Below are 27,502 nucleotides of genomic sequence, written 5' to 3' on the forward strand. Positions count from 1 at the left end.
AAGATAATATGCGTTTTAATAAGCCTCTAACCGTTATTGATGTCATTATATCGATATAAGAACTTTGTAATCGATTAAGTCAACACAACAGGGTTTACTAAGGATAACATAATTTTTTTTTTTTATAAAACTCTAATGTTTTTGTTGTTTTAGTAAAAGTCGAATTTTAATGTCAGTTTGGAACCTTAATTTATTTTAGACGACGTGGTGAAATTAGGTTAGGTTAGGATGGCAATGACCGTAAATAAAGCGGTTACATTCAAGTGTGTGTAGCTATGTTCGATGATAAGCTCAGCTACCACCTAACCATACACAGTTTTTTGCAGAGTTAGTTGGCCTTTGATTTGACCGATGAACAAGTCCCAGCACTTTGAAGATAATTTTTCGCTGACATAGGCGCCTCGAGTAATTTTACTACAGTCAAAATATATCACTCGTAATCCCTTCAACCATTCAGACCCTGAGCTGAGCTTCGACTCAGTTTGTTTAAACTTTATTCAGTTGCGATATTAATTTTAAAAAGAAATTCAAATACCAGACGACATTCTTGCCATGTCGACTAATGGTTTCGGGGGTCTTTGAAAACTTTTCCAAAACGTTCACAAGGACAACTTAAAGCTATTACTATGTGCGCAAAACCCCTACGGAATGTCAAACTGCCGCTCAAGTCGACATAGCGCGTGCTCTTACATAAACTAAACGTTTTAGTTGAGTAAGCCGGAGTTGTCTGTGCAAAGCCGGTTATGTTTAAATAACCGGAATAACTATGTCCACAGAGGTTTTATGTTGCGGTTATATAGAGCGGAATTTTGTGACGTAAAAACTTAGTAGCCTGTCTGCGACTGACTTAACTGACAAAACTTGCAGAAATATGTAAAGCTATTTGGTTTAATTAAATTACTGAGCGTATAAATCAATAAAACATCTAAAAGCTAAATTAGCAATTAAGAGTTTAACACTTAGACCGGTCTACTGGTAAATCGCTTATTTATTTGCGATACTTATACGCTAACCTTTGCGTTTGATCCAATTATCCAAGAGGTGTCTTCGTTAATAGCGCGTTTGATTATTAATGTATTTTCGCGTGGAAAGTGTTTGGTTCAACAAGTGTCAACAACCAGAGTTATGTATATAAATTAGCGTGCGGACATTTTCTCTTGATTTATAGTGACATTATAATATCTGAAGGGCCCGTTAAAAGGTGTGCACAAAAAAACCGATCTCAAAGTTTCCTGCGTGGTTAAAAAAATGTTCACGCCGTTGACACACGTCACGACCACAATCAGAATATGATAGTTGAATATTTTATAAAAACGTTAAAAAGAAAGAATAGAGGGCGCGGAAAAGATGATATCAATTTTGTTACAAATCTTATACAAACAAACTTATTTATGTATTAGGTATAAAATTGTTTTTCATGTTGATTTAAAGATTATTACATATACATATATATATAAACTTTTAACTGTTAAATAAGTAAGGTCTAATTAATATAGCTATAGAAGGAAAATATAATGATAATAAAAAAAAATAATTTAAGTAGAAAAAAAAATTCATAGTTGTACGGCATAATTTCTATAAAATTAGGTTAATGTTAAAAATCATAAGAAATGCGTTATAATTAGCTAATTGATTGCTGTCTTTGAAGACTTGGTGTTGCTAAACAAACAAATGTTTTCATAAAAGATAACATCTATAGTAAAATGTGAATTAATAAAATTAATTTGTCGTCGCGTCGTTTTCTTTCAACACCGATATTGTTTTGTGATAAATTATGTCTGGCTAACTTTTAATAAATTATATTTCAAAAAACTAATTAAGGAATTGAATATCTGAAATTTGTACAATACCATCTTCATAATCTAGATTTATTGATGATCTTTTTTCATAGTATAAATATAGTAATACAAATACTAAACAAATACAAAAACAAAGAGTAATACATACAATCATTATTAAATATATTTTCGATAATAAATTCATACATATAGACATTTATTATAAATTAGTCAGCAATTTTCAGTACCTGAGCACACTAATTAAGACTTGAAAATGCATATTAAAGACTGTGTTATTGACGACTGAGATGTCCCATTAATGCAATTATATAACATTAACCAACGTACATGGTAGTAACCATAGCTACATCGGTCACCATTTAGCTATGAAATTCCAGTATATTTTTAAAAGATACACATCGGGTCGCCAGCAGCAGTGACAACAGGTTTAAACCGCTAAATTTGAATACAGGTGAGGAACATGATAAATGATGTTAACCGAGTAAAAAAAAACAATAAACTGACAGGTTTAAAGCAAAAATTTACTATTACAATACAACGTGCATATTCAGTGAAACAAAAATGGATTATGTCTATTGAATAAGCGTTTTAACATAAATTATGTTTTGTGATCATCGGCTTTTAAGAAAAGCGAAATGTTTTAGTACTAAGCCAACTAGAAATAAAATAGTTATGAAAATTATGTTTAACAAAGGAAGATGAGATATAAATAAGAACGTTGATTGATACTTGATGCAAAAACTCTGTTCTATGTTTTAGAATTTTAAAATCATTCTGAAATTTAGTCAAATATGTTGAGAGGAATACTGTTGAGGCTGTGATAGTACTGAATTCACAAAATGTTATCTATGCTCAAGCGTACTTTGATCTATCGACTACATTTTTTTCTAAACGTTTTCGAAAGTTTAGGTTTTAGTAGTTTTTAACAAATTAATACAAACCATATGAGATAGGACGACCACCCTTACGGCCGTCTTATTGGTCGGTGTCATTATTTATTTATTTCCTTTTGCCGCTAAAAACTGAAAGGTGAGAGATTTCTACGATTCGTCTAAAAACCCCTTTGCAACATATAGCGGCGTTTTCCCGTTTATTTATCATTAAAGGGCGTGTACACAAGTATATGTGCATTTCCGTACAGCAAAAAATATATTATGTTATATAATCGTGCGTAATATGAGGGCCAAGCAATTTTTTTAAAAGCATTATCGAATATTCAATGGAGCTTAGTGCTTTTGTTGGCACTATTATTCTGTCAACTGCAGCGCAAGGATAGTTTGGAAATAATCGCAAAAAAGTATGTTCTTACTCCGACATTGTCAACGCTCTTTGTACGCGACCGTCTTGCGTTTAAAGCCTTTGAAAGCTACACGTTAAAACATGAAAAAAAAAAATGCGGTGATCTGTCGTTTAAAAATTACATTGCATTGGCGAAAAGGAAGATTTCGAGCTAGCGACTCAAACGTTTTCAAGTCAAATATTTCAAATATTCGTCCCATGTCCCATGTCGGAACCGGAATGTTACAAGTGAACTATCTCTTAGATGTTCAAAAAGCCATGACATGGCAGCTACAAAATAACATCATAATATTTTGGCCCATAATGTGTATCTAACCTTACTATGGGATGCAATATAAGAATAACAAAAAATACATAAATATTTTATTTATCGTGTAAACGACCCAGCGCCGCTAGAATCTACTTTCCTGGAATTCAGCGAAGACGACCTTTTTTTTTTTACAGTAGCATCGCGTTCCCCGACAGTAAAATATTGTCGCGTTAACAACGTTTTATTAATATCGATTATTTTTTATTGAACATACGCGGTACACGATACTGTATATATACCTAATAATAATATGTATTTATACTGGATAAGGAGAAGGGAACACAACGACCCTTAGGATATGTCAACCGTCACCGCCGCCGCCACCCATGGGAAATGAGAAATCGACGGGGTGGCAAAGGATAAAAGGTCGGTGGTGCATTCCGATCACGTACTCATGTTATTGTTGTGCATTTATATGTTGTAGCTTTTCGAAGTTTTCCGGTCACCGAAAAATCTCACGCGTCCTCGAACAACCACCACGACGTCTTACCAGCCCCGTTAGATTATATGCAACTCGCCATTGTTCTGTTTTATTGCAATTTTTTGCATCCTCTAAGCTCAACGTGGTTTTCTCATACACTAAACCACAACCACGGTCGTGATCGTTTTCGCGACGCTACTTAAAGCAGAGGACGCGACGACGGGATAGCTGACGAGTTGAAAAGACTCATTAGCTTCCCGGGTCGGTACAAAATCATGAGCTTATTGGTTGTAAGTAATTATTGTATCCAGTGTTTTATCGTCGAGACGATAACATTCATATGAAGTGCAATTACCGCATTTGGGACGATGGGTACCCGCAATTCACCTATGCCATATGTAAAGCGTCAGGATAGTATGCTAATAATATTAATAATTCTAAAGCACAAACGCCGCGTGTGCGAAACGCACGAACGGATAGATACGACGAGCAATTTAACTGCTGGTAGTCAACACGAGAAATCGAACTATACTTACACAGAATCGATACAATACGAGAACACCGAGGCCGTCTACATACAAATCGCATAATGCAATAACGTGCTAGGGCATCGCATACTTGGCGACGGTAAGTTTTCACCTGTTTCACGACACTAATCGGACATTAGCCAACGTTTTGAATATCAATACAGCGCCGTTACAGGAACAATAGAGAGGTACGTGTACGGGAAACTGTATACAGCAGCTGAAGACCGACACTTGATGTGTGTGTGTGTCATGTACGCAAGATTGTTGGGCGAACCATATCATATAAAATAACGGCCTTATATAATAATAATAATATTACGACCACACATAGGTATCCTTACGCTATCGAATGGTTTTTACACCGGCGTCCTCTACAGAAATAAATTATGACAATGCATAAGAACGTATGTACGTGGGACGGAAACTTTTGGGTTAAACCAAAGCTGTACTGTTTTTCATTTTCTTAATCGAAGTTGCTGGTATACTTTTATTAACTGACAAACAAAGGATATCTGATTATTTTTCAAATATTCAACTTTGGCCGTACAAATAGAGTGATCTAAATGTATTAGCCTTTTTTGATATAAATCTATAAATCTAACGATCACCGTGCTAACATGTTATTTTTTACAGCGGTTCAACGTGGTGTAGTTCGACAAAACTGAACCTCAAGTTTAAGCGAGGTGTAGCTCTAAAACGGAATCCGACAAGATTCTTTAACGCTGCTTTTTCTCTCCCCTATTATACTGCCGTTTTTCCAATTATTTTCGCATTTAAAACGCCGCACCAGAAGAAACTACGATGACGGGTTTGTTTTTGTAATTAAAAAAGTTTAAATTCGTGTGCCTCTACTACTTTACCTCCCCCTTACCCTCGTAGGTCACCAGCAACAGCTCAATATAATATATATATTAAAATATGTATATACCGGGTGATTTTAACGTCCTATAAACATTTTTTTCTTTTTCTTTTTGAAAACATTTTTGTTTATGGTATTTCAAAATATAAGGCAGTATTCAAAATGTTTTATATTTAAGTATTTTTCGAGATCTATCAACTTTTAAAATCTAAACGGTACTTTCCTTTTTAATTAAGAATTACTTACTAAAAATTTCGAGTAATCGATTACCAGTTTGAATTATTTCTTATATAGTTTAAAGTTATTTACTTAACTAATAATGTCTTTTGGCGTTTCCTATTTTCTTTTTTGTTATACTAATTGTAAGTATTCAAATTTTAAGGATCTGTCGGCATTCAAATATAATGTAAGCAAACGATGCGATCGCTCTCGGTTAATTGATCGACCCTTATAGCTTTCAGCGGCGGCGCAGCAGTGACAATAATAATAATTATTATTATTATTATTGGGCTTTCCGGAGCCGCTCAATCAAACTCGTCTTCTTTTAGGTTAAGCCCGAGCTCCCAGCACGATTAATATTCGTCGTGGCTGTACAATGGAGGCCTATTCGGACAATGCGCAACGTGTTATATCCTCGGCGATTAATGGCCGAGACAATGATCTATTCCTGATGTCCAATACGCTATGGAAGACGTGGTCGGCCTTTATCTAGCGGACGATAATAATTAACCTCGGATTTTGTCAGTAGAGTAAACCTGTGGTAAAAATCCTTGTCTGGAAATCGTCGAAAAACAAATGGACACTGTTAAAGTAGCCGTAAAAATATGCGAATGGTTCTTGCATTCAAATGCCATTACGAATATAAGACGAGGTTCCAAAAATCATAATTATCACAAACGTCTTGTACGCTTAAAGATATTGTTCGGGTTCACAGATACAAGTTTTTGCCGTTTTATTTGGTGTTTAAGCCGGAAAAAGAGAAACTCGCTGTCTACTAAGGTGAAATATACGTAACATTGTAATTTTTTGACATTTGCAAAGTTGACATGGTAGAGGGAACAAAAATGTATGATTTTGTAAAACGGGTGTTATTATTCGGTTAATTTATTCATTTAAAGCAATCCTAACAGATATTAATAATAATTCTTGTCGAGGAAAGAATCGGAGTGTAGTTCATAATTTAATTAACAATTATCATACCGACCAAAAAGAGTTTAATTAATGGTAATTACATAAAAGCGGCTAGAATAGACGTTTAGTTAAATTTTAATAATGAACAATGCACATATTAAATTAAGAATAAAAAAGTATCAAAGCCAACAAGTTTAATTTTAATCATTTAACATTTTTAAATAAATATTATATTTTAATATTACCTAAACATAAAACTCATTTAAATTGAATTTTGAGTTGGTCTTAGCTACAATTACAATGTACAAGACTCCAATGGCGTTGCCGGGCCTCATTTTTATGAGTCGTAAATTAAATAAACTTTCTACAGAAAGTGCACATTTTTTACAACAATATTTTTTTTGGTAACAAACATTGCAGGTATACCTAAAAAGCTAGCGTGTTAATTACATAAAACCCTAATATTAAAACTACCGTTGTTAATAATTTATTACGGTTGGCCAGTGCGAGAGTGTTCTATGTGAAACAAATTCGTTAAAAGGGTCGTAGATACTAAACAATGTAGGGCATTTCTTACTCTCTCTCTCTCTCTCTCTAATTCATGTCAACAACGCTGGCCAACAAGATAAACCACTTAAGGGGATTGGAAGCGGGCGGTTCTTAAGGACTTTTATATAGGCAATATTTGAGGAAAAAAGTAGTTTTTAATAAATGTCGACCATTAATTTTCCGATTAATTTGTATAAGCTTCAAAGTATTATTCTAATTTATATAATTTATTCTATGAGTCATTTTACTTTCAATCAGACTTTATGGTCTAACACGTCAAAAAAACAGACCGCTTTTAATACCCTTAACTTTATTTCATAATTGATAGAATATAATATTATGCAGGTTTATGGTGTGTCTACGTAATATATTTCAGACAAGAAAATCGTTTTACTCTGCCGCCCGTCATTCGTCACGGTACGCGTTTATTTGTGACTATATTATCATGTCGTCCGTATAAAGACTATTGCTATTGTTTTTTTAACAACATAGTTGAATTTTTCCTAGTCCTTTTTTATTCAGTTTATACAATAAACAGAATGTTCGAGGTTTTTTCCTAAATAATTAAAATATCTCGTAAGGCAGCTGAAATATTTTAATTTTTTTTTTGACAGTAATTAGATGTCAAAATAAACGAATTTTTAGCTTTTCAATATACGTATTTTTAAAAATGTAATATAGTTGAACATTATGTTAAATTAAACTATTAAATTTTGTCATAAAAGGTCTTTAAAAAAAACAATTAATACTAATTCAAACAATTTACTGCAGTAAATTGCAAGTAATTGTTTTCCTTAATAAAGGTTGTGCTCTCTAAGGTTTGGAAATCGATCGTTCACGTTTATACTCCAGTGCATGCCGTCCCCAAAATGATACGAGTAATTGCCATGTTCTCTAATCTATTTCTTAACTCACAAAAACTAGGTGAAATAAAGTATAGAGGCAGTATATTCTTTAATAAAGTAAAGAATTTTATACCGCCTGTAAGTAATATATACCACAGAAAAACTTAAAGCGAACCTATAAAAGACCCTACCACGTTTATTCTTGTACTTGGCGGTTACCGGTTGACCACTTTTGTTGCCCTTTTTCGCGTCCTCAATTTTCCCACTACTCTTCGGTGAAATACTTATCCATGCACACACGTACACACAGTCCATATACATATATAATATATGACCGAAACCGGACGCAAACACACATAGTACTTCGTATAAGGACACCCTTCACCGCCTTCGCCAGCAACAGCACCAACGCCAAAGGTTTTAACGGCGCCAAATTACATCGTAAATCTTGAGAGGCACACACACAACGATACAGTATAAGTGAAAGAAAACGATCAAATATTAATACAGAAGGTAGAAAATGACACAGTAAAGTTGTGTACCTTCACGTGGAAAAAAAATAACTTTTAGCCCTACTGCTGACTGAACCTGACCGGCGTGTATGATATTTAATTCAATTTAATCTCCATCAAAAATTCTTGATAATTATAATATAATGCACAATTATCGTTCAGGAAAAGACTTGAAAGAGTTGCTCTAAGTAAATATGCTTTATGGTGTATCCAAACATTTGAAGAGCTCATATATACAAGCATAGAAAGCGTGGCCGGTTAACGTGATGATAACGCCTCATGTACACAATATTATTATAATCCGGTATACCGGTGCCATATGATAGGGTATATGGGAATTCCGAGGCGCACAGGAAACTGTGTATCATTTATACGCGTCTGAAGTTCCCAATAAACACACACACGCACGCCACTAGAATTAATGTTTTGGTCTCTAAACTACTGTTTGTAAACTCTATTTAACGTCCAGTATATGTTATTGAGCAGCAGGGTAGACGGTGGTGTTCGAAAAGTTGTGAGGCACAAAGTTTTATCAACAGTACATTTTTCTACCAGCTAACGAGCCGCTGTGTCCAATTATCGATTATTTTGAAGCCTTCATTCTAAAATGAACTACGCGCCAAGACTTCATCAAATTAATACCTGCAATACGTTCTATCTATGTGTCTCTAACTATTGTGTCTTATATTGAAGTATAATCCAAAGTTCACTTGTCAAAATAGTAACAGCTGCGCATAATAATTTAAAATTCTACTATCTGGTTCAAACTAATGTAATTCTATATTTTTAGATAAAATGCAGGATAAATGATAATTTTAACAAAGTATATAATGTATGTTTAAAAAACACGAATAAACATTTTAAAAACATTTTTCGGGCCACAAATAGTTCTAACTCAAAGCGTACTCTACTGGTTTGTACTGGTTTGGTTTATGTTTTACTAGATTTAGGTTGTATTGATTTATAATGTTCTCATTTAGACTGTGTAAGCTGTTACAGTACTTGGTTACTATTCTAGTTTTTTACTTTTTCCTTAGCTAATTGTCTTAACTTTTCTTCTGTACTGTATTGATTTGCGATGAGATAACAACATTTTTATTGATATGTATTAAACAAATTAGCCATCACATATTCATACCATTATTAATTATACAGTTACTTCAAAATGCATAAAGGTACATTTTTATTTATTTATAATTCCATTTGTACAATAAGACAATAGGAAGAACTAAAATAATATTATTTTAATACCACGTTCGTTTTAGTTAGTTTTAAACAATAATACATACATTTTATTTAAATTGTCCGTCAACTTAATGTTTTTTGCTGTTTTATTAAAAGTGTTATAAATAGCAGTATAAATATTTAATGTAATATGATACAATAATTATTTACAAAGTAAGCTTATTCCCGAGGTCAATGAAAATATTTTACAACCGCAGAATCGAAATTAATTTTTGAAAACTTTTAAGCAACGACAATAATACGTATGACAATTGATAACATATATTAAAACTTTAATGCGCCTGAAAAATCGAGATAAGTACTGCGGTGGAAATTCTGTTGCTCACCGTTAAACTGGGAAACTAAAGTGTTTTTTTAAACAAAACTCTGTTAGCTAGGTTACCAAACAAAATTAATGATCAAGACGGCTTTCTCATCATGTCTATTTTGCGCTATTAATAGTTCTCTTTTAAAGCAAATTAATTATTGCTAAGAAGTTTTTCTATAAATTTTTGTTTTACGCAGTATAATTTCCCTAGGGCCTAGAAGAAATTATGTGTTTACCTTTATTATTTAAAAAAAAATCTAAGAAATAACGTTTGATTAGCAAAAAATCTTGTGTAAATTGGTTAAAGTATCCGTATAAATATTTTGGTTGACTTTCTTAAAGCAAAAAAATTATAAACAGAATCAAATAATTAAATATCTGATTACCAGTTTTGAACAAATAGTAATTAAGTTATTTTGGTTTAAAACTGTTTGTTCAGAGCTAGTCAAAATGTTCAGCAAACTATTCTTAATTCAAAAATTCAATTAAATATAAACGTTATCATTTATGTTTCCAAAATTGATAAAGCTCTAGAAAATACTAAATAAGAAAAAAATTTAAATATTGTCCAATATTGTACTATAGCATAAACAAATATGTTTACAATAAGAAAAACTACAAAAATGCAATTATTTTATGAGAAAACTGGTGTTAAAAGAACCCGTTTTATTATATTATAGTGCTTTACTTTCATACTAAAATCTAACAAATTGGCGAAGAGGAAAATATTTAATAATAAAATAATTACTTAAGAAAAACATTTCTGTTGGGTGTTAATTAAATTGGTGATTATAATTTAATAATTAGTGTCAAGTTCCGTGTATTCGAGTTAATTGAAAGTGACTATAGCAGACACCGGAATGAACATTCTAAATGTCGGCGGTACACTAATATTACAGTTTTTGGTTTATACATATAAGCTTAAAAATAGTTTGCGGCAGTTGCCTCTACATTAAGCAAACACATTATTTTGTTCATTTTAACATATTAAATTTAAATCCAATTCTTAAAACTAACACAAACTTGTATTGTCGTTAATATTATTATTATTAGTTTTGTTTATGTCTGTGTCGGGAAAATAAAGAAAAAACCGCTATCGATCGCCTCTAAAGGTTTTAAACAGCAGCAGCAGCAGCAACCACAACGTTTAAAATGCAAAACCTTTTTCTACGTTCCGAATTACAGAACCGCGGCCAACCGCAAATGGTTTTGGCCGCGTGGAATATAATACTCGTTTTATTATAAACCTATCGTTTGTCTATTGATTTTAGGCATTCCGAAAATAAAAAACCGAAAAGGAGTTTGGTTTTGTATTTTTTTTTTTATTTTCGCACTTTCTAAAGGTTAGTGTTAAGGGTGCAAAACAAATTTCGTATATTTAAAAATGTTAACTATTCGTGATTATTAGTTCAGTAACGCGATACACGGATCACGATGTACATTTTATAATATGGTGGTGAGGCGTCTAAATGTTTTGGACTGTACGCTGTTGCTTATAAATAGCACCGCTTACGGGAAAGTGCGCTAAAAAAATCGTCCTAGGGGCGGAATTAATTTCACCGTCGCCCATTGGAATAATTTAACGACCCCCCGAGAACAATATTATAACAGGGTACTTGTACTTAAGTGTATAGTAGTTACACAGACGTTTCTTATTGCCTCCGCCATCGCCCCACGAACACACAAGCCCAGTTACGGCACGAGTCACAAATATTTATTTTTCGATTTTCTCAGCCTTTTTCTTGGGGTTTAATGAACATAATAAGTTTTTAATAAATAAAAAAAAAATTGCCAACGTGTCTACTTCTTTGTCGTTATTGGTCAAAGCGTTCGTATTGGATTATTTTAATATATAACCGTGTCACTCTAGTATCTAGCTCAAACCAATTATTATCATTATGTTTTGTTATAATGTTAATCGTACTATAAGAGCAAAAGTTACTGATGTGCACTCTAAATTGAACTGTTTCACGTATTTGTAAATACTGTTTATTTTAAATTTAAATATTAACAAGATCAATAATACAAATCAGTTATCAAAGAAAAAAGTACTTTTATTCGCTATTATTATAAGGATTTTTACGGTATAATTGATTTATTAAATTATGTTACGTTTAAACCTATGTACGAAATCACAAGCATTTAAAATGTACTATAAGAAATAAACCTATTAAAAAATGGTTTGGACAATATGTAACCAATAGGCAATGACATGATATGTTAGCTTACGAGGCTTTATAATAACAAATTTTTTTTTGTAAAAATATTAAATGTAAGTAAATAACAAAATAAACTATTTGTAGTATCGATTGGTGAACAAATAATACTAATAAATATTTCACAAATATTTTAATTTGTATTTATTGCATTTTTTTGATATTTCCTTGAAAAATGTAATAAAATTATTCGCATTATGGTATTTTTTAGATGCCGGCCATAATTTCTGGTCGACAAAATGAAAAAGTATTTTTATTAAATAAATCAGTACAGCGCGGCGTGCGGATTACAGCTAAAAGTGATAAAAAATACTGAAGTAAAAATCAACTTTATCTTAAAACTAACAGCTATACGTCAAAACTTTAATTTGTCTATATTTCTTCTTAAATTTTAATTGATTTTAATCGGTGTTTGTCACCGATGCTCAAGTCATTCCACAATACATCTACGGCCAATATTCCTAAATCACAAAGCCTACGAGTTTTCATAACATCACCATAAAACGAGTCCAGTCTGATTTATTTCGCTTGTTGTTATAGATGATATTTAAGAGCCAAAATACCTGAATACTACAGTCTCGTTTTCTAAATTTTTGATCAGGAACTTAACAATTAGAGAACGCGATTATTTAATAAATTTATGTCACGTGGTATTTTAATTCCCTTAAACTAAGTTAACCATTCATTGTAAGTTGTAACACCCCCATTAGAATACTCCCAAAAAAAGAAAACAATGTATATTGGACTATTCTGTTATTTTAATTACTGTATTATAGTTTGCATTTATACTGTGTATTAAAGTAGACTATAATTGAAAAGATTAATACACGTTTAAAAAAAATATAGTATAATAATTTATCATGTTTTTGAAAACCTTCAACGCCACCCGCTACGCCGACATAATGAATAATATGATTGATATCGTCTCGAGCGTTGTCCTCGCTGTGTACAAATATTAGTCTCAGACAAAAATATTACCAAGAGATCGAGTAAATACAAACTGCAACAACATTAAACACTAGTTATATCATAATACAGTTAGCTTTGTTTAGACGTTTGTGTACTTTTACAAGAGTACACAACTTTTTTGGACAACAAAGAGGTGATAAACGGCGAAATGACACCGACGACATTTAAAGCGTTAATGAAATTCGCCCTGGTAAAGCCGTCTTCGTCTTCGTTTTTTAACGTCAACGACCATAAGAAATAACGGCAGTTTGGATAAAGGCGATGTACGGAAAAGAAACTAACCGAGATAGGGAAAACGTACAAAAAAAAAAAAACAATGTGCTAACTTCGACTAAGGCGGGGCAACAATAAAGGAGATTAATCGACATAATATTACATATAATTTTACCTATTGTTGGTTTTTTTACTATAATAAACTATAAAGTTTTCTCGTTCAACAAGTATCTATCCGCCCTTTACGACTTTTTTTATTGCATTATAATTAAGAATTATTATACCCTGCAGATGATTTTACCTGTGTTGAAAAATTTAACCAATAATGTAAGTACAATATAAATGAACTCGTTTTCCCTACCCAATAAAAACCGTTGTCGAAAAGTTTCTTATTAAGATTAATACATTTAATTTTAGTGCAGTTAAAACCACTTTAATATGTATTAATAGTTTAATAGCAGTCTTCACAATATCGTATTACAACCTCAGTTTAAAAGTAATACCTCCGAATTTTATTTAATTAATTTTTGAATGTAACACATTATGTACTATACAAGAATATATTATTGTAAATCGTCTGACAAATCTATGTTATAGCAGGAAGAAAACGAAATTAATCGATTTGTATAAAACTATATTTTGTAATATCAAGTTTAAAAAAAGTACGTGGTGTGCAAATTTTGTTTTACTCAGCTGTATTCATCACAGTATTATACTTACAAACCAAGAACATATTTTCTGCTACAACTATTCTAACCAGGCCTTAACGACATTATTTTAACTTCTTGATTATCATGTGCTGGATAAATAGTAGTTGGCCAATTAGTCATTGATTTCTTAATAATATAATTGAATAACTGTTCGCTTGGTGAGATCCCATAACAAATTAAGTTTGTCCTTCTGGAATAAAATCCGTTTAATCTGTTTTGTATTTAATAGTACTATCACTTATGAAAGCATTAATCATATATTATTATGACATTATGCGAAGAGAATTATTACATAATGTACGATTATTAAAATATTTATACTATTTTTTTTCTGAGGAAGATTGAAGAAACTGCTGTTTTATACATAAATAATATTCGTGGTACAATAAGGTAAATGTTATATTGTTAGAGATATTTTTATTGGACTAACGTGATGGCTGTTAGCTGTATTCTCCACAAGTAGCGACCACTGGTATGATGGTACTAACCATTTTTTCTTTATAATAATAATTCAAATGTATCAATTTTTAATTCTTTATATTATATATGTTTTCAATATCTATTTAATTTCAACTTGTAAGTCGTTAGTAGAGAACCTCTTTGATACTTGCTCAGTCATCACTTTTTAAAAACCTCTTGTAAGCAAATCAGATAATATAGTTTTTACCTAACCTTATTAATATAAAGTAATTATTTAAAAACTGTAACTTTTCAAAGAACTTAGTTCAATAAAAAAAAAGAAAAGAAGAAAGACTTTTTTTTTGAGGAACTGGATCTAGAATGAGTTCCTTCTTTTAATAAGATACGAGTATGAAGGAACTGTAACAAGCTTTTATTTCTTTTTGAATGAACGGGGAATTGAACGAACTCCTTTTAAAAAGGAAACAAACACAAGATAACTTTTCCCCGTACACAAGTTTGTAGTAGAAAAGATTAATGTATTAGTGATACAGCAGTCTACACAGCCATATAACATATATACCGACATAGTTCTCCTTGTCATTCCCAGTCGAGTTATCAACTCCTACGTAATTCAACTTGACATCTGTTTTAAAATGAAGTAGTTTCGACTAAGAGCCACGATCAGAGAAGCGATGATGTGTTTTACAGTGGTTCCGCGAGGAAGACATTTTTATAATTCAGTATTTTTGTACGAACATATGCAAGATTTCAATTGCTGTTTTAAAAATTATAAATTACCTTTTCGAAATATCTAAATAAAATGTATTGCATTATAATGTAGTTGTACTGTTTTTTATTTAATACAATATCTCTTTTATCATATTTGTTTGTATTTTTTTTTTATTTAACAGCTTGAAAATGTTAAAATAGATAATCTACTATAGACGGGGTTAGTAATTGTATTACTCGCTAAATGTATTGAAAAAAGTCGGCTATCTGTTGTTTTTTGAAGTAGGATTTCAAATACAGGATCAAAGTAAAACGATTATGGAGTATGCCATTCATACAACTTATACAAAAACGTATAAAAGATAAAAACTAAGGTATATAATTATATTATCAAATAGTATTACGATTTACGGCGATAGTGAATTGGCGTACCTCCAGACTTCAGTAGGAAATAATATTTTTATCAGATATAACTCTTTGTAGTTATTAATTTTTCTTTGAGCAAAACCGGATTTTATTTTTTTTTTTTTTTAGCATTCGCTTAAACAATTTTACAAATAAAAACACAACTACTATGCATAAAGTATAATACATTAATGATATGAATTAAATTAAGTTAATACAATTAAATACAAAATTAAAATAAATAAAATTATATAGAGGAAGGAAAGAAAAAAAGAAACTATGTAGATTACATTTTAGAGAGAGGAGTGTATGTTAATTGGTGTGAGTTAATAATTGCTTTGAAATCGGAAATGTGTTGGGATAGGATATTGGAGAGAAAGAAGAAGAAATCATAGCGTTAGCGTATGTTTCAGGATTGGGTTGGGACGAAGATTGAAAGATATTAGCATTATATTATAAGCGTGAAGAATGCTAGCCGGTTTTTTTTCTATTTAGAAAAAACTGGTAAATAAGACAGCCCTTGAAATTGGCAATGTGATAGCTGTCACATAAATCATATTCGGCAGGACTTGCTTTGTCTTTTGAGCATTCTCTGGTGTGGTGATTTTTCCAAATTTCATACATGTAGTTTTATTTTTCGTTATAATGACCACTCGGGCCACAGAATGGTGAATGCCAGTGAGAAAGAAAAAAGTTTGACGATATTTCTGCTGTCTGAGCACTACCATGGAGTGAGGAGCAACAAATGCACAAACAAGTTACGCCCAATGTAATATTTCCAACGAATTGTTGCAGTCCTATCATCTTACGGTCTCTTTTTATTCCCCCATTGCGCTCCTGTTGACTTTGTTTTCTTGTCCACGGAGTTCAACAAGTTTAAAGGTTTTTGACACTAACTTATTTTTGAAAACACGTTTGCCTACATTTTTTCGTCATGACCCAGAAAAGCTGCATTCTCACTAAAAAAACACGAGTGTACGAATTTGGAGCAGTAGGTACCTAAGCAAAATAACTCATAACTTATTAGGAGGTGGAAAAAAACTTAAGTTATTAAATTATCTTGTTAAACACAGTACCTCATCACAAATAGGAAAGCGTTACATCATAAATTCTGTCTTCAGTTACAGATCACATGTATAACACACTTAAAACAGCTTAATAAAACTATCTATATGAACCACGCCTATAGACAGCAGAGAGACGCTGTCAAATTAACTCGAAGTCTCGTACACGATTCGATCACTAATATAATCGGATTTATGTTATGTATAATATTATATTTGAATTTCTATTAATAGGTCACTTATAAAAAGATATGGAATACATATTAAAGATATTCTTAATAAAACATGATATTTTGATCATTTAAAATTGTATAGTGCTTTTTTAGTTACATATAGTTATGTTCAACGCCGGATATTCTTTGATATAACGAAACATGTCTTTTATATCCAACATAGCGATTTCCTGACGACAGTCAAAATGAAATATATATTTATACCATATGTGTTAAATGTGAGACTTCATTAAAAGTTCTACAAGACGGTTGGTGGTTATTTAATATAAATCTCTAAACAATCGTTGATTTATTAATACATTTTTAGTTCATTTCAAAATTCGGGTTTTAAATATGTATGTATATTTTAGCACATTTCTTCATTCTACGACAGTTTACCTACAAAAAGTTCAAAGTGTGAATTCAATGTAGGTACATAGCAAAGCACAGCCATAAAACTTTTTAAAATCCATTGAAATGTACGTTTCTCGCTAGTAAGTCTTCAGCTTGTCTGCTTTATTGTTGTCGAGCCTCGTATAAACAAATCGGGAAATGAGTACCTATTAGTTATCATTAATACTAATGAAGAGAGACACAACCTTTGTTGAAATCTGACTGTCCGAAAGTTGCCTAACCTAGCCAATTATCAAATAAATACAAATACAGTATCAATAAAATAAGTATACAAAAAAAAAACATTAGTTAGTAGTTGGTAAACTTATTCTTTCAATTTTTGCAGCGACAAGCAAGTTATTAACGCATTTCATTGAGCCTACTTTAAGTAAATTTATTTAAATAATTTTTAAAATGATAGAAAATTTTAATAAATTTTTGGTCATTTACACATAAACCAACATTAAAAAAATAATTACTTATACGGTTATACCACTTTATTTTTAACGACCTCAAGTACATCACAAAAAACATAGGAACACTAAAATTTAGTTTTCACTTTTACTATTTGTGTTATTTAATATAGTAAGCATATAGTAACAAAATTTTCATTTTATCTATCTTACATTTTTAAAGAAGTTTTCTTTGCAATTACCGTAAAAAACTATACAATTTGCCGTTTAATTTTTGAAAACAGACGATTATAGTAACAATGTATAATATTTATATTTTATAATGGAATGACGCATTTATTTATATTAAAAACCAAGTATGAAACTTTAAATAACCATAATTATATATTATAAATTAATAAAAATCTGAATTCAATAGTTCAATCTCATACTAATATTATAATTACCATATTCATACGCTGCCCAATCGTAAAGCTACTAAAGTTTTTTGAATAATATCAAACGCATTTAGCTTTGTTGAGTGTGTTATATAAATTATTCATTCTAAATTATCGGGATCAAATATAATATTAACATATTTAACAATAATATATTCCTCTTGGCTCATACCGTAGTGGTTATCACAGTATAGGTAAACATTATACATACTAATATGTATATTACAATTTTGAATTTGCATATACGGCGCTATATGGTACTATGTAGTCAGTTTAGATTTGGATGTCGCTTCGGTTGTTTGTCAATTTATATGCTATTTTTAGCACATAGATTAAATAGAAATTTAGAAAGATAAAATGGATTGAAGGTATCATTTGAAGGTTCCGGTGAAAAAACCGGTATGTCTACTTTTTATCAAAATTATTTTACATTTTCGTGCATCAATCAGTAAAATCGGACTATTAGTTATTACCTACAAAGATATTACAAAACCAATTTTTCTCCGATAATAGTAATAAATGGGATAGTGGATTTTCTTTTGGCCGTCCTAAATAATTCCATAATATAGACATATCCGGTTGATTTTGCACCGGACTTTTCATTTATTCTACATGATAAAAGGATACCAACCAGAAAAACTGTTATCAGGGTTTATAGAAAGATTGTAACAGCAACAATTTTTTATAGATCAGAATAATGTGGATAAAAATAAAAACGTAGAACAAAGACTGACTGCAATAATTTGACTGACTTTGGAAAATAAAACAGAGCTAAAAAATACATGAAATGTAGCTTATGAATGGTCCCGAAAATTAGAAAAAATAAGTATAAAAGAGGTAGGTTAGAAGCTGTGTAAATATCAGGAAAAATGTGAGAGAAAAGATTGAATAGTTTAATAATATATTATGAAAGGTGGAGAAAAAATAATGACATAGTAAAACGGGTAAGAGAACTTAATATATATAGGTAAAGATAATGGAAAATGGATCGAAAAATAGCAGATATTTAAAAAATATAATTGGTTGACCAATCACATTTATATGGAAGAAGTTGAAGAAAAAAATTATACACTGTAAAGAGTAAGGGTAAGAGTAAATAAAGGTATATTGTAAAGAGAGAAAATAAAACTCAGTAAAAATGCTACGGCTGTATGAATAGTGAAACAATAAATAGTTATCTAAAATGATATGGTTAAGTAATAGTCCCGATCGACGACTGTACACGATCTTAATGATCTATCCCATACTGAAAACGTTTCTTAGTGTAGTACCGTGGTCAATATAAGACACAAACAAGGTATAAAGCGGAAGGTATAATATGTGTATGTGTGTGTGCTGCTGTATTGTAGTATTAGGAAAAAGAACAGAACAACAAGTTCGGCGCGATCAATATATCTAATTAAGTCGGATTTAAGTGCCTCCGGTGTATGCCACCGCCGTAAAAATTTACCACAAAATAATATTGAAAAACTCCAACATAAAGAGACTAACGCAATGTCGGAGTTTCTGTTGTTTTACCGGCACAAGTATGAATTTCCACTATGTATTTTAATTTGCCGGCGCAATCCGCAGGATACAGCAGGATAGCGCGTGTAGGTATCATCTGGTTTGTGAAATGTTTAAAAAAAAAACAATAAATAAAAATAACGCCAAAGACGCGGGAACGAATGCGATGAAAAATGGTTCGCTGTTTGTTTTTTTTTCCTGGTATTTTAATCTCGAGCCGTAATTCTCTATACGTGTATAAATAAACAATGTATAACGTTGAAACTGTGAAAAAAACATTTAAAAAACAAGCGATGGCCGTCTTGGAAAAACGCAACGCATCCATCAACTGGAGTGTTTAATTTCCCAACCTGTGAGGTTTTTAGCGATAAAATACAATAAATTAAAAATAAAAGCGAAATTCGTCAGAACAAAACGAAAATTTAAAAAACTCTAAATTTACATTTGCCCACTTACTCTCAAGATTTTCAAAAAAATAAAAACAGTCAATTATGACGGAATTATTTAAAAATCCAAGTATGTTTTATGAGTTATGCCGAATCATTATAATATATTAGCACACAATACATGATATATAGTTTTATCTTAGTTGTTGGTCACTCGAAAAGGAATGTCGGTGAATATGTTTGAAACAATAATGAATATAATATGTATGATTTTTCTATTTGTAGCGTCCTGACTAATACCCACAGTACCCGCGTTGTTATCAGCCTCGCGGTTATCAATGAATGATGGTACTTGGGAGACAATGTTTGCCGCAGCCGCTTGGTCGCTACACCTGTTGTACCTCTTCCTTGGCCGCCCAGCTGTTGTTATTGTTAGTTTTTGTGGATATATTTTAATAATGTTGATGGTGAGTTCTTACAGAAAAGTTAAAAAAGGTTGTTAAAATTCATAAATTATTTTGTCTATTCTTAAAGTGTTGTTAAACAAAGGGTTGTGATCTCATGTTTTCATTTTAATTTATCAGTTGTCAGTATTGTTATGATAATAATTGTGTGTATTACTTTAATGTTTGTTTTTTCTGATCAGAGTTGCAGACTGGTCAGGATGCAGATCCAGTGTCTGTGAGTTTTTTTGTTTCATTATAAGAATTATTATTTAATTTTAGAGTTTGATAAGCTCAATAGAGCAATTTTAGTAAGCCAACCGGCATCCCAATCGTTTTTTAATTGACACCAACCAAATTTAGCAGACTTTTTTTGATAAACTCAACAGAGCAAATTCACCGGCCAACAGGCATTACTAGCAAGTACATGATAACACGGCACAGCTCTTGTTGCACCCGACCTAACAGTATTCACATACGTTTTATGAACATAATAATATCAATGTAGTTATTGAAAACAACAATCTTCATAATATTCAAAGCTTCGATCGGTTCGTTTGGGCACTATGATTTAGACACACTCGCAATGATGAGAATATCGCAACGTTGACGGCTTTATTACCGTCCGGCTCAATGCAATTCTAACTTGGGTCCAACAATAACAGTGGTGTGTATAATTGTACGTAAGTGCACCGTGTCAAGCTGAATCAGCAGTCGTCGAAATCTGATAGAACACCCCTCATGTCCCCATTACGGTCTAAATCCCAGTTCACACCTCGTACGCATATTAGCAAACCGAACCTTTGCCGTGCGGCCAACTCGCCGGGCAAGGAAAACCAGCAGGGCGACGGGAGAAAGAGAGCGAGCTGCCGCGGAAAATCGATGTCACTGGAACCCACTCCGCCACCGCCACTGACTCCGGGTCGAGCCGCGGTGCTTTTAGATTGCTCACACATATACCCCATGTCAGTGATGTCCGTTCTAGTTGGATTCACTAGCGAAATTCAACTCAATTAGACCGGTCAATAGTAATTATTGTAACAATATTAGTATGCTGTATGAGTATTCGCCTAGATGCCATATTAGTATTAATATTATGTTGTCATTGTCTGGATAACGACAGACGGATGGTGTAAAACAATCGTGATTATTATTCAAAAAGCCCGACAACCGAAAAAAAAGAATCATACACATTGACCGATGATCTTGGTCCTTTTTTTTTTTTTTTACCACCACGTTCAGAAGATAAGCCCCTTTTACAAATACATCTTGACGTTATTATTACTCAATACTATTTGTTAGGGCCCTCAAAGGATTAGCCCCGGAATCAACCGAGAGAAGACATTACCCGGTTGAAAGCCGGGCAGAGAAATAGAGGTACGAGGAGAGGCAGGGAGATGACCATAGTAAGCCCGTGCGCCTGCACCGCAAGATAAATGACATTACGAAACGGTTGACCCCACGCGGCAGCTGTTCGCGCAATTGTCTAGCCGTGGCGTAATGGCCGATTTCCTCTTAACTGAACTTAAATATGTCATGATGCGCAAATACTTTTAATATAAAGAATGCCGCGATGTAAAATGGAGAATTTTTTAATTCGAATGCGTATACATCATGTGTACACTATCAATGTTTGCTCGTACTGCAGTGTTGTTGGTCATACATCAGACAATTGTAAAGCATACTAACGACACGAATTCAACAGCTAACGACTAGTCTTATCAACAAGTACTCACTAAATGCCATACGAAAAATCACAGCGATTTCCAGAACGTCACGGAAGGACACCAACAAATTTAAACAAGTTAGCTAAGTTTTTTATTTCTTTTACTCTGTACGGTGTGAGAATGGCGAATGTTCAATGATTAGACTAGTAACTAGAAAAAAGGCCTAGTTTTTATCAAATACAACATAATACGAAACTATATACTATACTAAAACTTTCTCTACTTATACACTCAAGTTCTCGAGAATTTCCTAATAAATAATAATATTGTCCAAAGTTTCATGAGTTTCAAAACACTTTAAGAATAAAAACAAAGATATACAGTTTTCTTTCCAGTTTAGAATTAGTTATGAAATATGTTCTACATCATAAAATATTACTGATTCTATAATGTAATGCAACACAATTTAATAATGAATAAACTATTAAATTGCTTGATCCCAATATATTTTAAAAGAACACTCTTATAAACAAATGTATAGTCAAAATTAAATGTACCGATTATATTATAATAAATACAATAAAAACAAATATTATTTCTCGGTTTTCTCTGGTTTTTTATTTGTATAATCTTTTTTTATGTCAATTTATAATATTATGTTAAACTGCACAAATCGTAGATTGATTAAAAACCGTGTGTTAAAAATTAATTAATAACTGTTAAAAAATTAACCAATTTAAAATGTTTAACATAGTTAACAGGTTATTATCAATTATAATAGATGATTAATAATTATTAATGTTTAATTTTTCTTCTACCTGATATTAAGACCTCCAAAGCATTAACTATATAGCATAAGCGAATATTAAAACCCATTATTCCACTTTAAGGTGTCATTGTGTTACATCTGTTTCGCCTGTTTCTAAACAACAGTTGACAGTGTGTTTAATTTTCGTTTTTAGAAAATATGTATTTGCTTGATACCATGGTTCTACTGATATAATGACTAAATTGAACTATAATAATACTATATTGAATGGGTTTTAAGTACAAAAAAATAGTTAGGAAAGGGCGTAACTCCAAAATACCAAATTTTTCACTAAGAAAAAACGTTAAATTTATTCAATTTACTTACACATATTTCATGAAAGAAAAACACCACACAATATTTTCGTTATTACACCAGCCGACGCATACATTTTTTTTCTTTCAAATGGTGTAACATACTGAAAATTAATTTTTTTGGAGTTACACTCTTTGTTAACTAGTCTGCCGATAATAGTTGTTAATCTCACTTTCGTCATAACTAACAAATTATTTGTTTATAATTAATTTGTAGAAATTATTGATAATTAGTTCTCCTGTTGAGTGTGTAATGAATTAAACAATAGTAAGGGCATGTTAACGAGGTATCGTTAGCAAGTGATGCGGGTCTGCAAGATTTAGAGGTCACGACTACGTACAAATCCTATAAAGGTGTTAGGATTAAGCGGTGTAGGCTCTTTAAGTCACTCGTAGACAACATTTCGAGGGTGAAAACTTCATACACCCTTGTTAAGTTGTACAAAAACAACTTTTTGCAGCACAGTAAAATTTTTTTCGAAAGTGAGCAACTTACGATAAATATATTCCTCCTCCTCTAACCAAGACATACCATCAAACGTCTGACGAGATGTGCGCTTCTTAATTGTTTTGACGTCTTTTTACGCCGCATAACCCTTCTAAAAACGATATTGGGTCGAAACATATGACAATGATCGGTATCACGGGTTATGGATAAGAATTCACTTTTCGATCAAGTTGACTGAGCAACAATAATAACAATAACAACTCTAAATTTGTTGTGTTTCTAGTGGAGTTCTATATCTTAAACGTCGTTGTAAGCCTTGTATAACGCATACCGAATAGTAATTGGGGATTTTAAGATAATTTTTCAATTAAAAAAAGACGCTTGACTTTGATTTAAACATAACGTTATCTGGGTGTCGATAACCTACACACAAGTCGTTCACAAGCGAGTTGTAAAATAAAAAAAAGTAAGTATTTATAAAGCTCTTTCACCTGTAAGGAAAGCGTATAAACTTTTTTTTTTTTGAAAAGTGAAGTTCAACCTTTTTCTTTTTCCTTAATTTTGTTGTGCAAAGCCCGACATCAAAAGCATGCGACACTGTGGATCATCCATCAAAACACGGTTATGTTTTCCAAAACGATAACAGCCTCATTCTGTCACGTCCAGTTAATTGAAAAAACACCCGACCTGTTATATTTTTTACCGAAGACTGATAGATAGTTTGTGTAGATACGAGTTTTTATAGTCGACTAATATTATGAATTACTTATTACACAAAAACTGACTCTATCAGTATATATTTTCATAAAACAAACAAAAATCAACACGCATTTCAAGTTTATTCTCTGAGTGAGCAAAAGGGAATTTCGTTATTTTATAATTTTACAAAGTCAACATTCGTTAGCATGCATTTTGTTACTTTATTAATGAATAACTTGTGTGCAAAACATATAGCAAACAAAAAATAAATTTTTTACATGATTTAAACCACTCGATTGTATAAGGAATGACCAAATATATGAGAGCTAGGAAACAATAACGTTTCCTTTAAATCTAGTGCCGTTATACTCGGTGCCGTACCGTTGTAACTACAAAGATTTGACATCAAAAGAAAAGCCTTGACGTTTACACATGACATCACGTTTACATATTTTTTTTTGCTTGTCCCACATCTTCATTTTGGATTCGCTCTTGCTTCCAACTGACGTCTACGTTTTTTATACCGAGCTTAGAGCTGAATTAAAAGAAACACACACATCATTGTAAAACCAACAACTTTTTAGCTCCGCTATGAATGTGTATTTTTGTTTATTCCAATATATTTTAATCTAACATAATGCTAAACTAGCTTCATAGTTTATTCTGAATATTTCTTTTTCATATATTTTTGGATTAGTGCAATGTCATGTTTTAATTGTTATGTCATTATAGGATCCTGCTCCTCTAAGGAAGGATTGACTGACTATCGTGATACCAGCCACTATTAATTCTTTTTTTTTTTTTTAATTTTTGTAATAATGTATAACATTAGCATGACAACAATTTTTAATATCTACTGTAGTATAATAACTGTTCGAACATAATGAAACACACTGTTTTATAAAAAGCCAATATTTCTTATAATTATCAATACGCCGTTTCATTTGTGCGGTTGGTATAAACAAGATTAATCTAGTCTACAACTTTTCAAACGACGTGTATATAATATCCACAACAACAAAAACGCATTATTGTTTTAGAGATAACAATAGCAATTTAGTTTTGGAAAATTACAATATCTACGGCATAATGCACAAATATCATAAACGTACTTGTTTGGGAAAATGAGTTATTAAAAACGTGCAAATATATACTTATATATATACATATATAGCATTATACATTTTCAAACGTCGCAAGGCTCTGGTACTAAGTTAATTGCCCATAATATAGCACATAGAAAATAAGCACATAATAATAATAATATTATTATATATCAGGTTCCACATTAAATAGCACGTTTAGGGGTTAGTGAATCGTTAAATTTTATTTTTCCAACCACTTTAAAAGTATCGACTCGTTGCCAAAACGTTTTCATACCTACTCGACTTTTCAATTTCCGGCCGTTCGCATGTATAACAATAATATACTGTTTTGGCTGCAAAGATGACGGCAAAGCCATCACAGTAGTAGTATCTATGATTATATTATAATAATGTGATAGACGATAGTGATACCAAATTATTAACAGCGAGTATAGCGAAATTTGCCGGGTGTTTGAAACTACTCTTTGAAAAGACCCCAATGGTGGCACACGATGAATATAAACATAGGTAACTTTTGTGCGTCGCACAAGTCACAACGCGCCCCTGGGCTGCGAGTACGTTTGGCCTATAACGTTGCCTATTATTATTTTGTTTAATCGATTGTTTAATATTATATATTCCAGTTCTATAACAATATTTTTCTATCGGTACACGTTGTTCGCAGTCTCTTCGCATTCCATTAAAGAGGACGCTAATCAACCATTTATAAAGACCTTTTGTATAGGCAATTGTTTGCAAAATATTATTTAGAACTTTAATTATAGTGTATTCTTATTAAAACGTTTATGACGAGCCTAACTGTTTGTTATTTTTGTGTCAGACCATCCCAAGTAATCTCTATAGGAAAAATTACAATTTTTTTTTTTTTTTTAATTTTAAATTGCGCAAAATTTACGCAGTACAAATTTATGAGGGCAATATTCACAATAGATTTATCAAATTTGTACAACACAATATAGTAGATATCATTATCTTTGTAGTAACGTTTTTTTTCCCCAATGAATACTCGTTAATTTTTAATAGACACGTGAAAAAAATGAATTTTTATAAGTTAACATATTGGATTTTGTTTAAGTTATCGAAAAAAAAGCGCTACGACATAGATAAAGTTCTTCTCTACATAATTTAACATTGTGACAAGGCTAAATGAATACTATCTCTGTAAGTTTGTCCCGCGCGAAACCATTTTCAACAGATAAATTACGGGTGGTTTGGCATCCTCTTAACGGTAAGTGCAATGGGAACAGGAAGCTCTAATTACCAACGATATATTATCTACGGTTTATATTATACACTCCAACTGAAACCTATTCAAAAACTAAGTTACTACTCTACACAATTACTTACGTCAATGGCTTTTGGTTTTTCCGCTTCTCTGGCAGGTTTTTTTTAACAATCTGGGTTGATTAACGAACCACACTAATATCGAAACTAAAAACTACTGTAGCACGATGTGGCTTAGATGGTTATATAACGCTATATTTTAATATGTTTAAAGATACATAAACAAACGAACGCGAACGAGTTTAATATTTTTTGGAATTGCGGTTATACTATACGGTTATCAAGACTAAAACAAATATTAGAAAAAATAAAACGACTAAAAACACTAAATGAAAAACAACTATTTTGCAAATTACCGCGTAATTAATACATGTATTTAATAAAAATAAATTTATAAATTTATATGTATAAATATTTTTATAATATAGTTAAGTTAACGAGTATATATAATATAACGATTACTTATTATTATTATACTCCAAGTATATAAATATCAATTAGTAATGTTGGGCGTTATAGTGTGTGCGATTGGGTACGAGTATTCGCCGGTATGCGTTTGGAGATTGATAAAAATCGGAAATTAAAAAAAAAAAACGAAAAAAAAATCAAATCAAAAAACTATAACTGCACCAACGCTACCGGTTGTGTTCTACTGCTAAAATGCTGCTGGCCGACTGGGATTACTACCGACCCTTTTTGGTTTCCGCGAGACCGGCGGCGGAAACGCGTTAAAGTTGTGTCAATAGGGTGAGCCACCATACGAAGGCGAACGACCCGTAACTGCCGGTAGGTAGCTCCCCACACTATCCGCTACCATCGCCGACTTGCCTCGAAAATATCATAGCATTCATATAAATAATAATAATATTACTAC

General features: G+C 31.7%; 1 protein-coding gene across 1 annotated transcript in view; it reads right to left on the reverse strand.

The window, feature by feature from the left end:
• LOC126835912 (uncharacterized) overlaps positions 1–27,201 on the reverse strand; it is a 70,378-nt gene extending 43,177 nt beyond the window's left edge. Inside the window, exon 1 of the mRNA XM_050568787.1 lies at positions 26,692–27,201. The gene's annotated coding sequence lies outside the window, so the exon portion shown is untranslated. The remainder of the gene's footprint in view (positions 1–26,691) is intronic.
• Positions 27,202–27,502: the final 301 nt, after the last annotated feature.

Source organism: Adelges cooleyi, unplaced genomic scaffold (assembly GCF_023614345.1).
Source record: "Adelges cooleyi isolate 19-005CV unplaced genomic scaffold, UGA_ACOO_1.1 ACOO_flye_CR_arks_rails_tigmint_CR_PRNA_23, whole genome shotgun sequence".
Taxonomy (NCBI): Eukaryota; Metazoa; Arthropoda; class Insecta; order Hemiptera; family Adelgidae; genus Adelges; species Adelges cooleyi.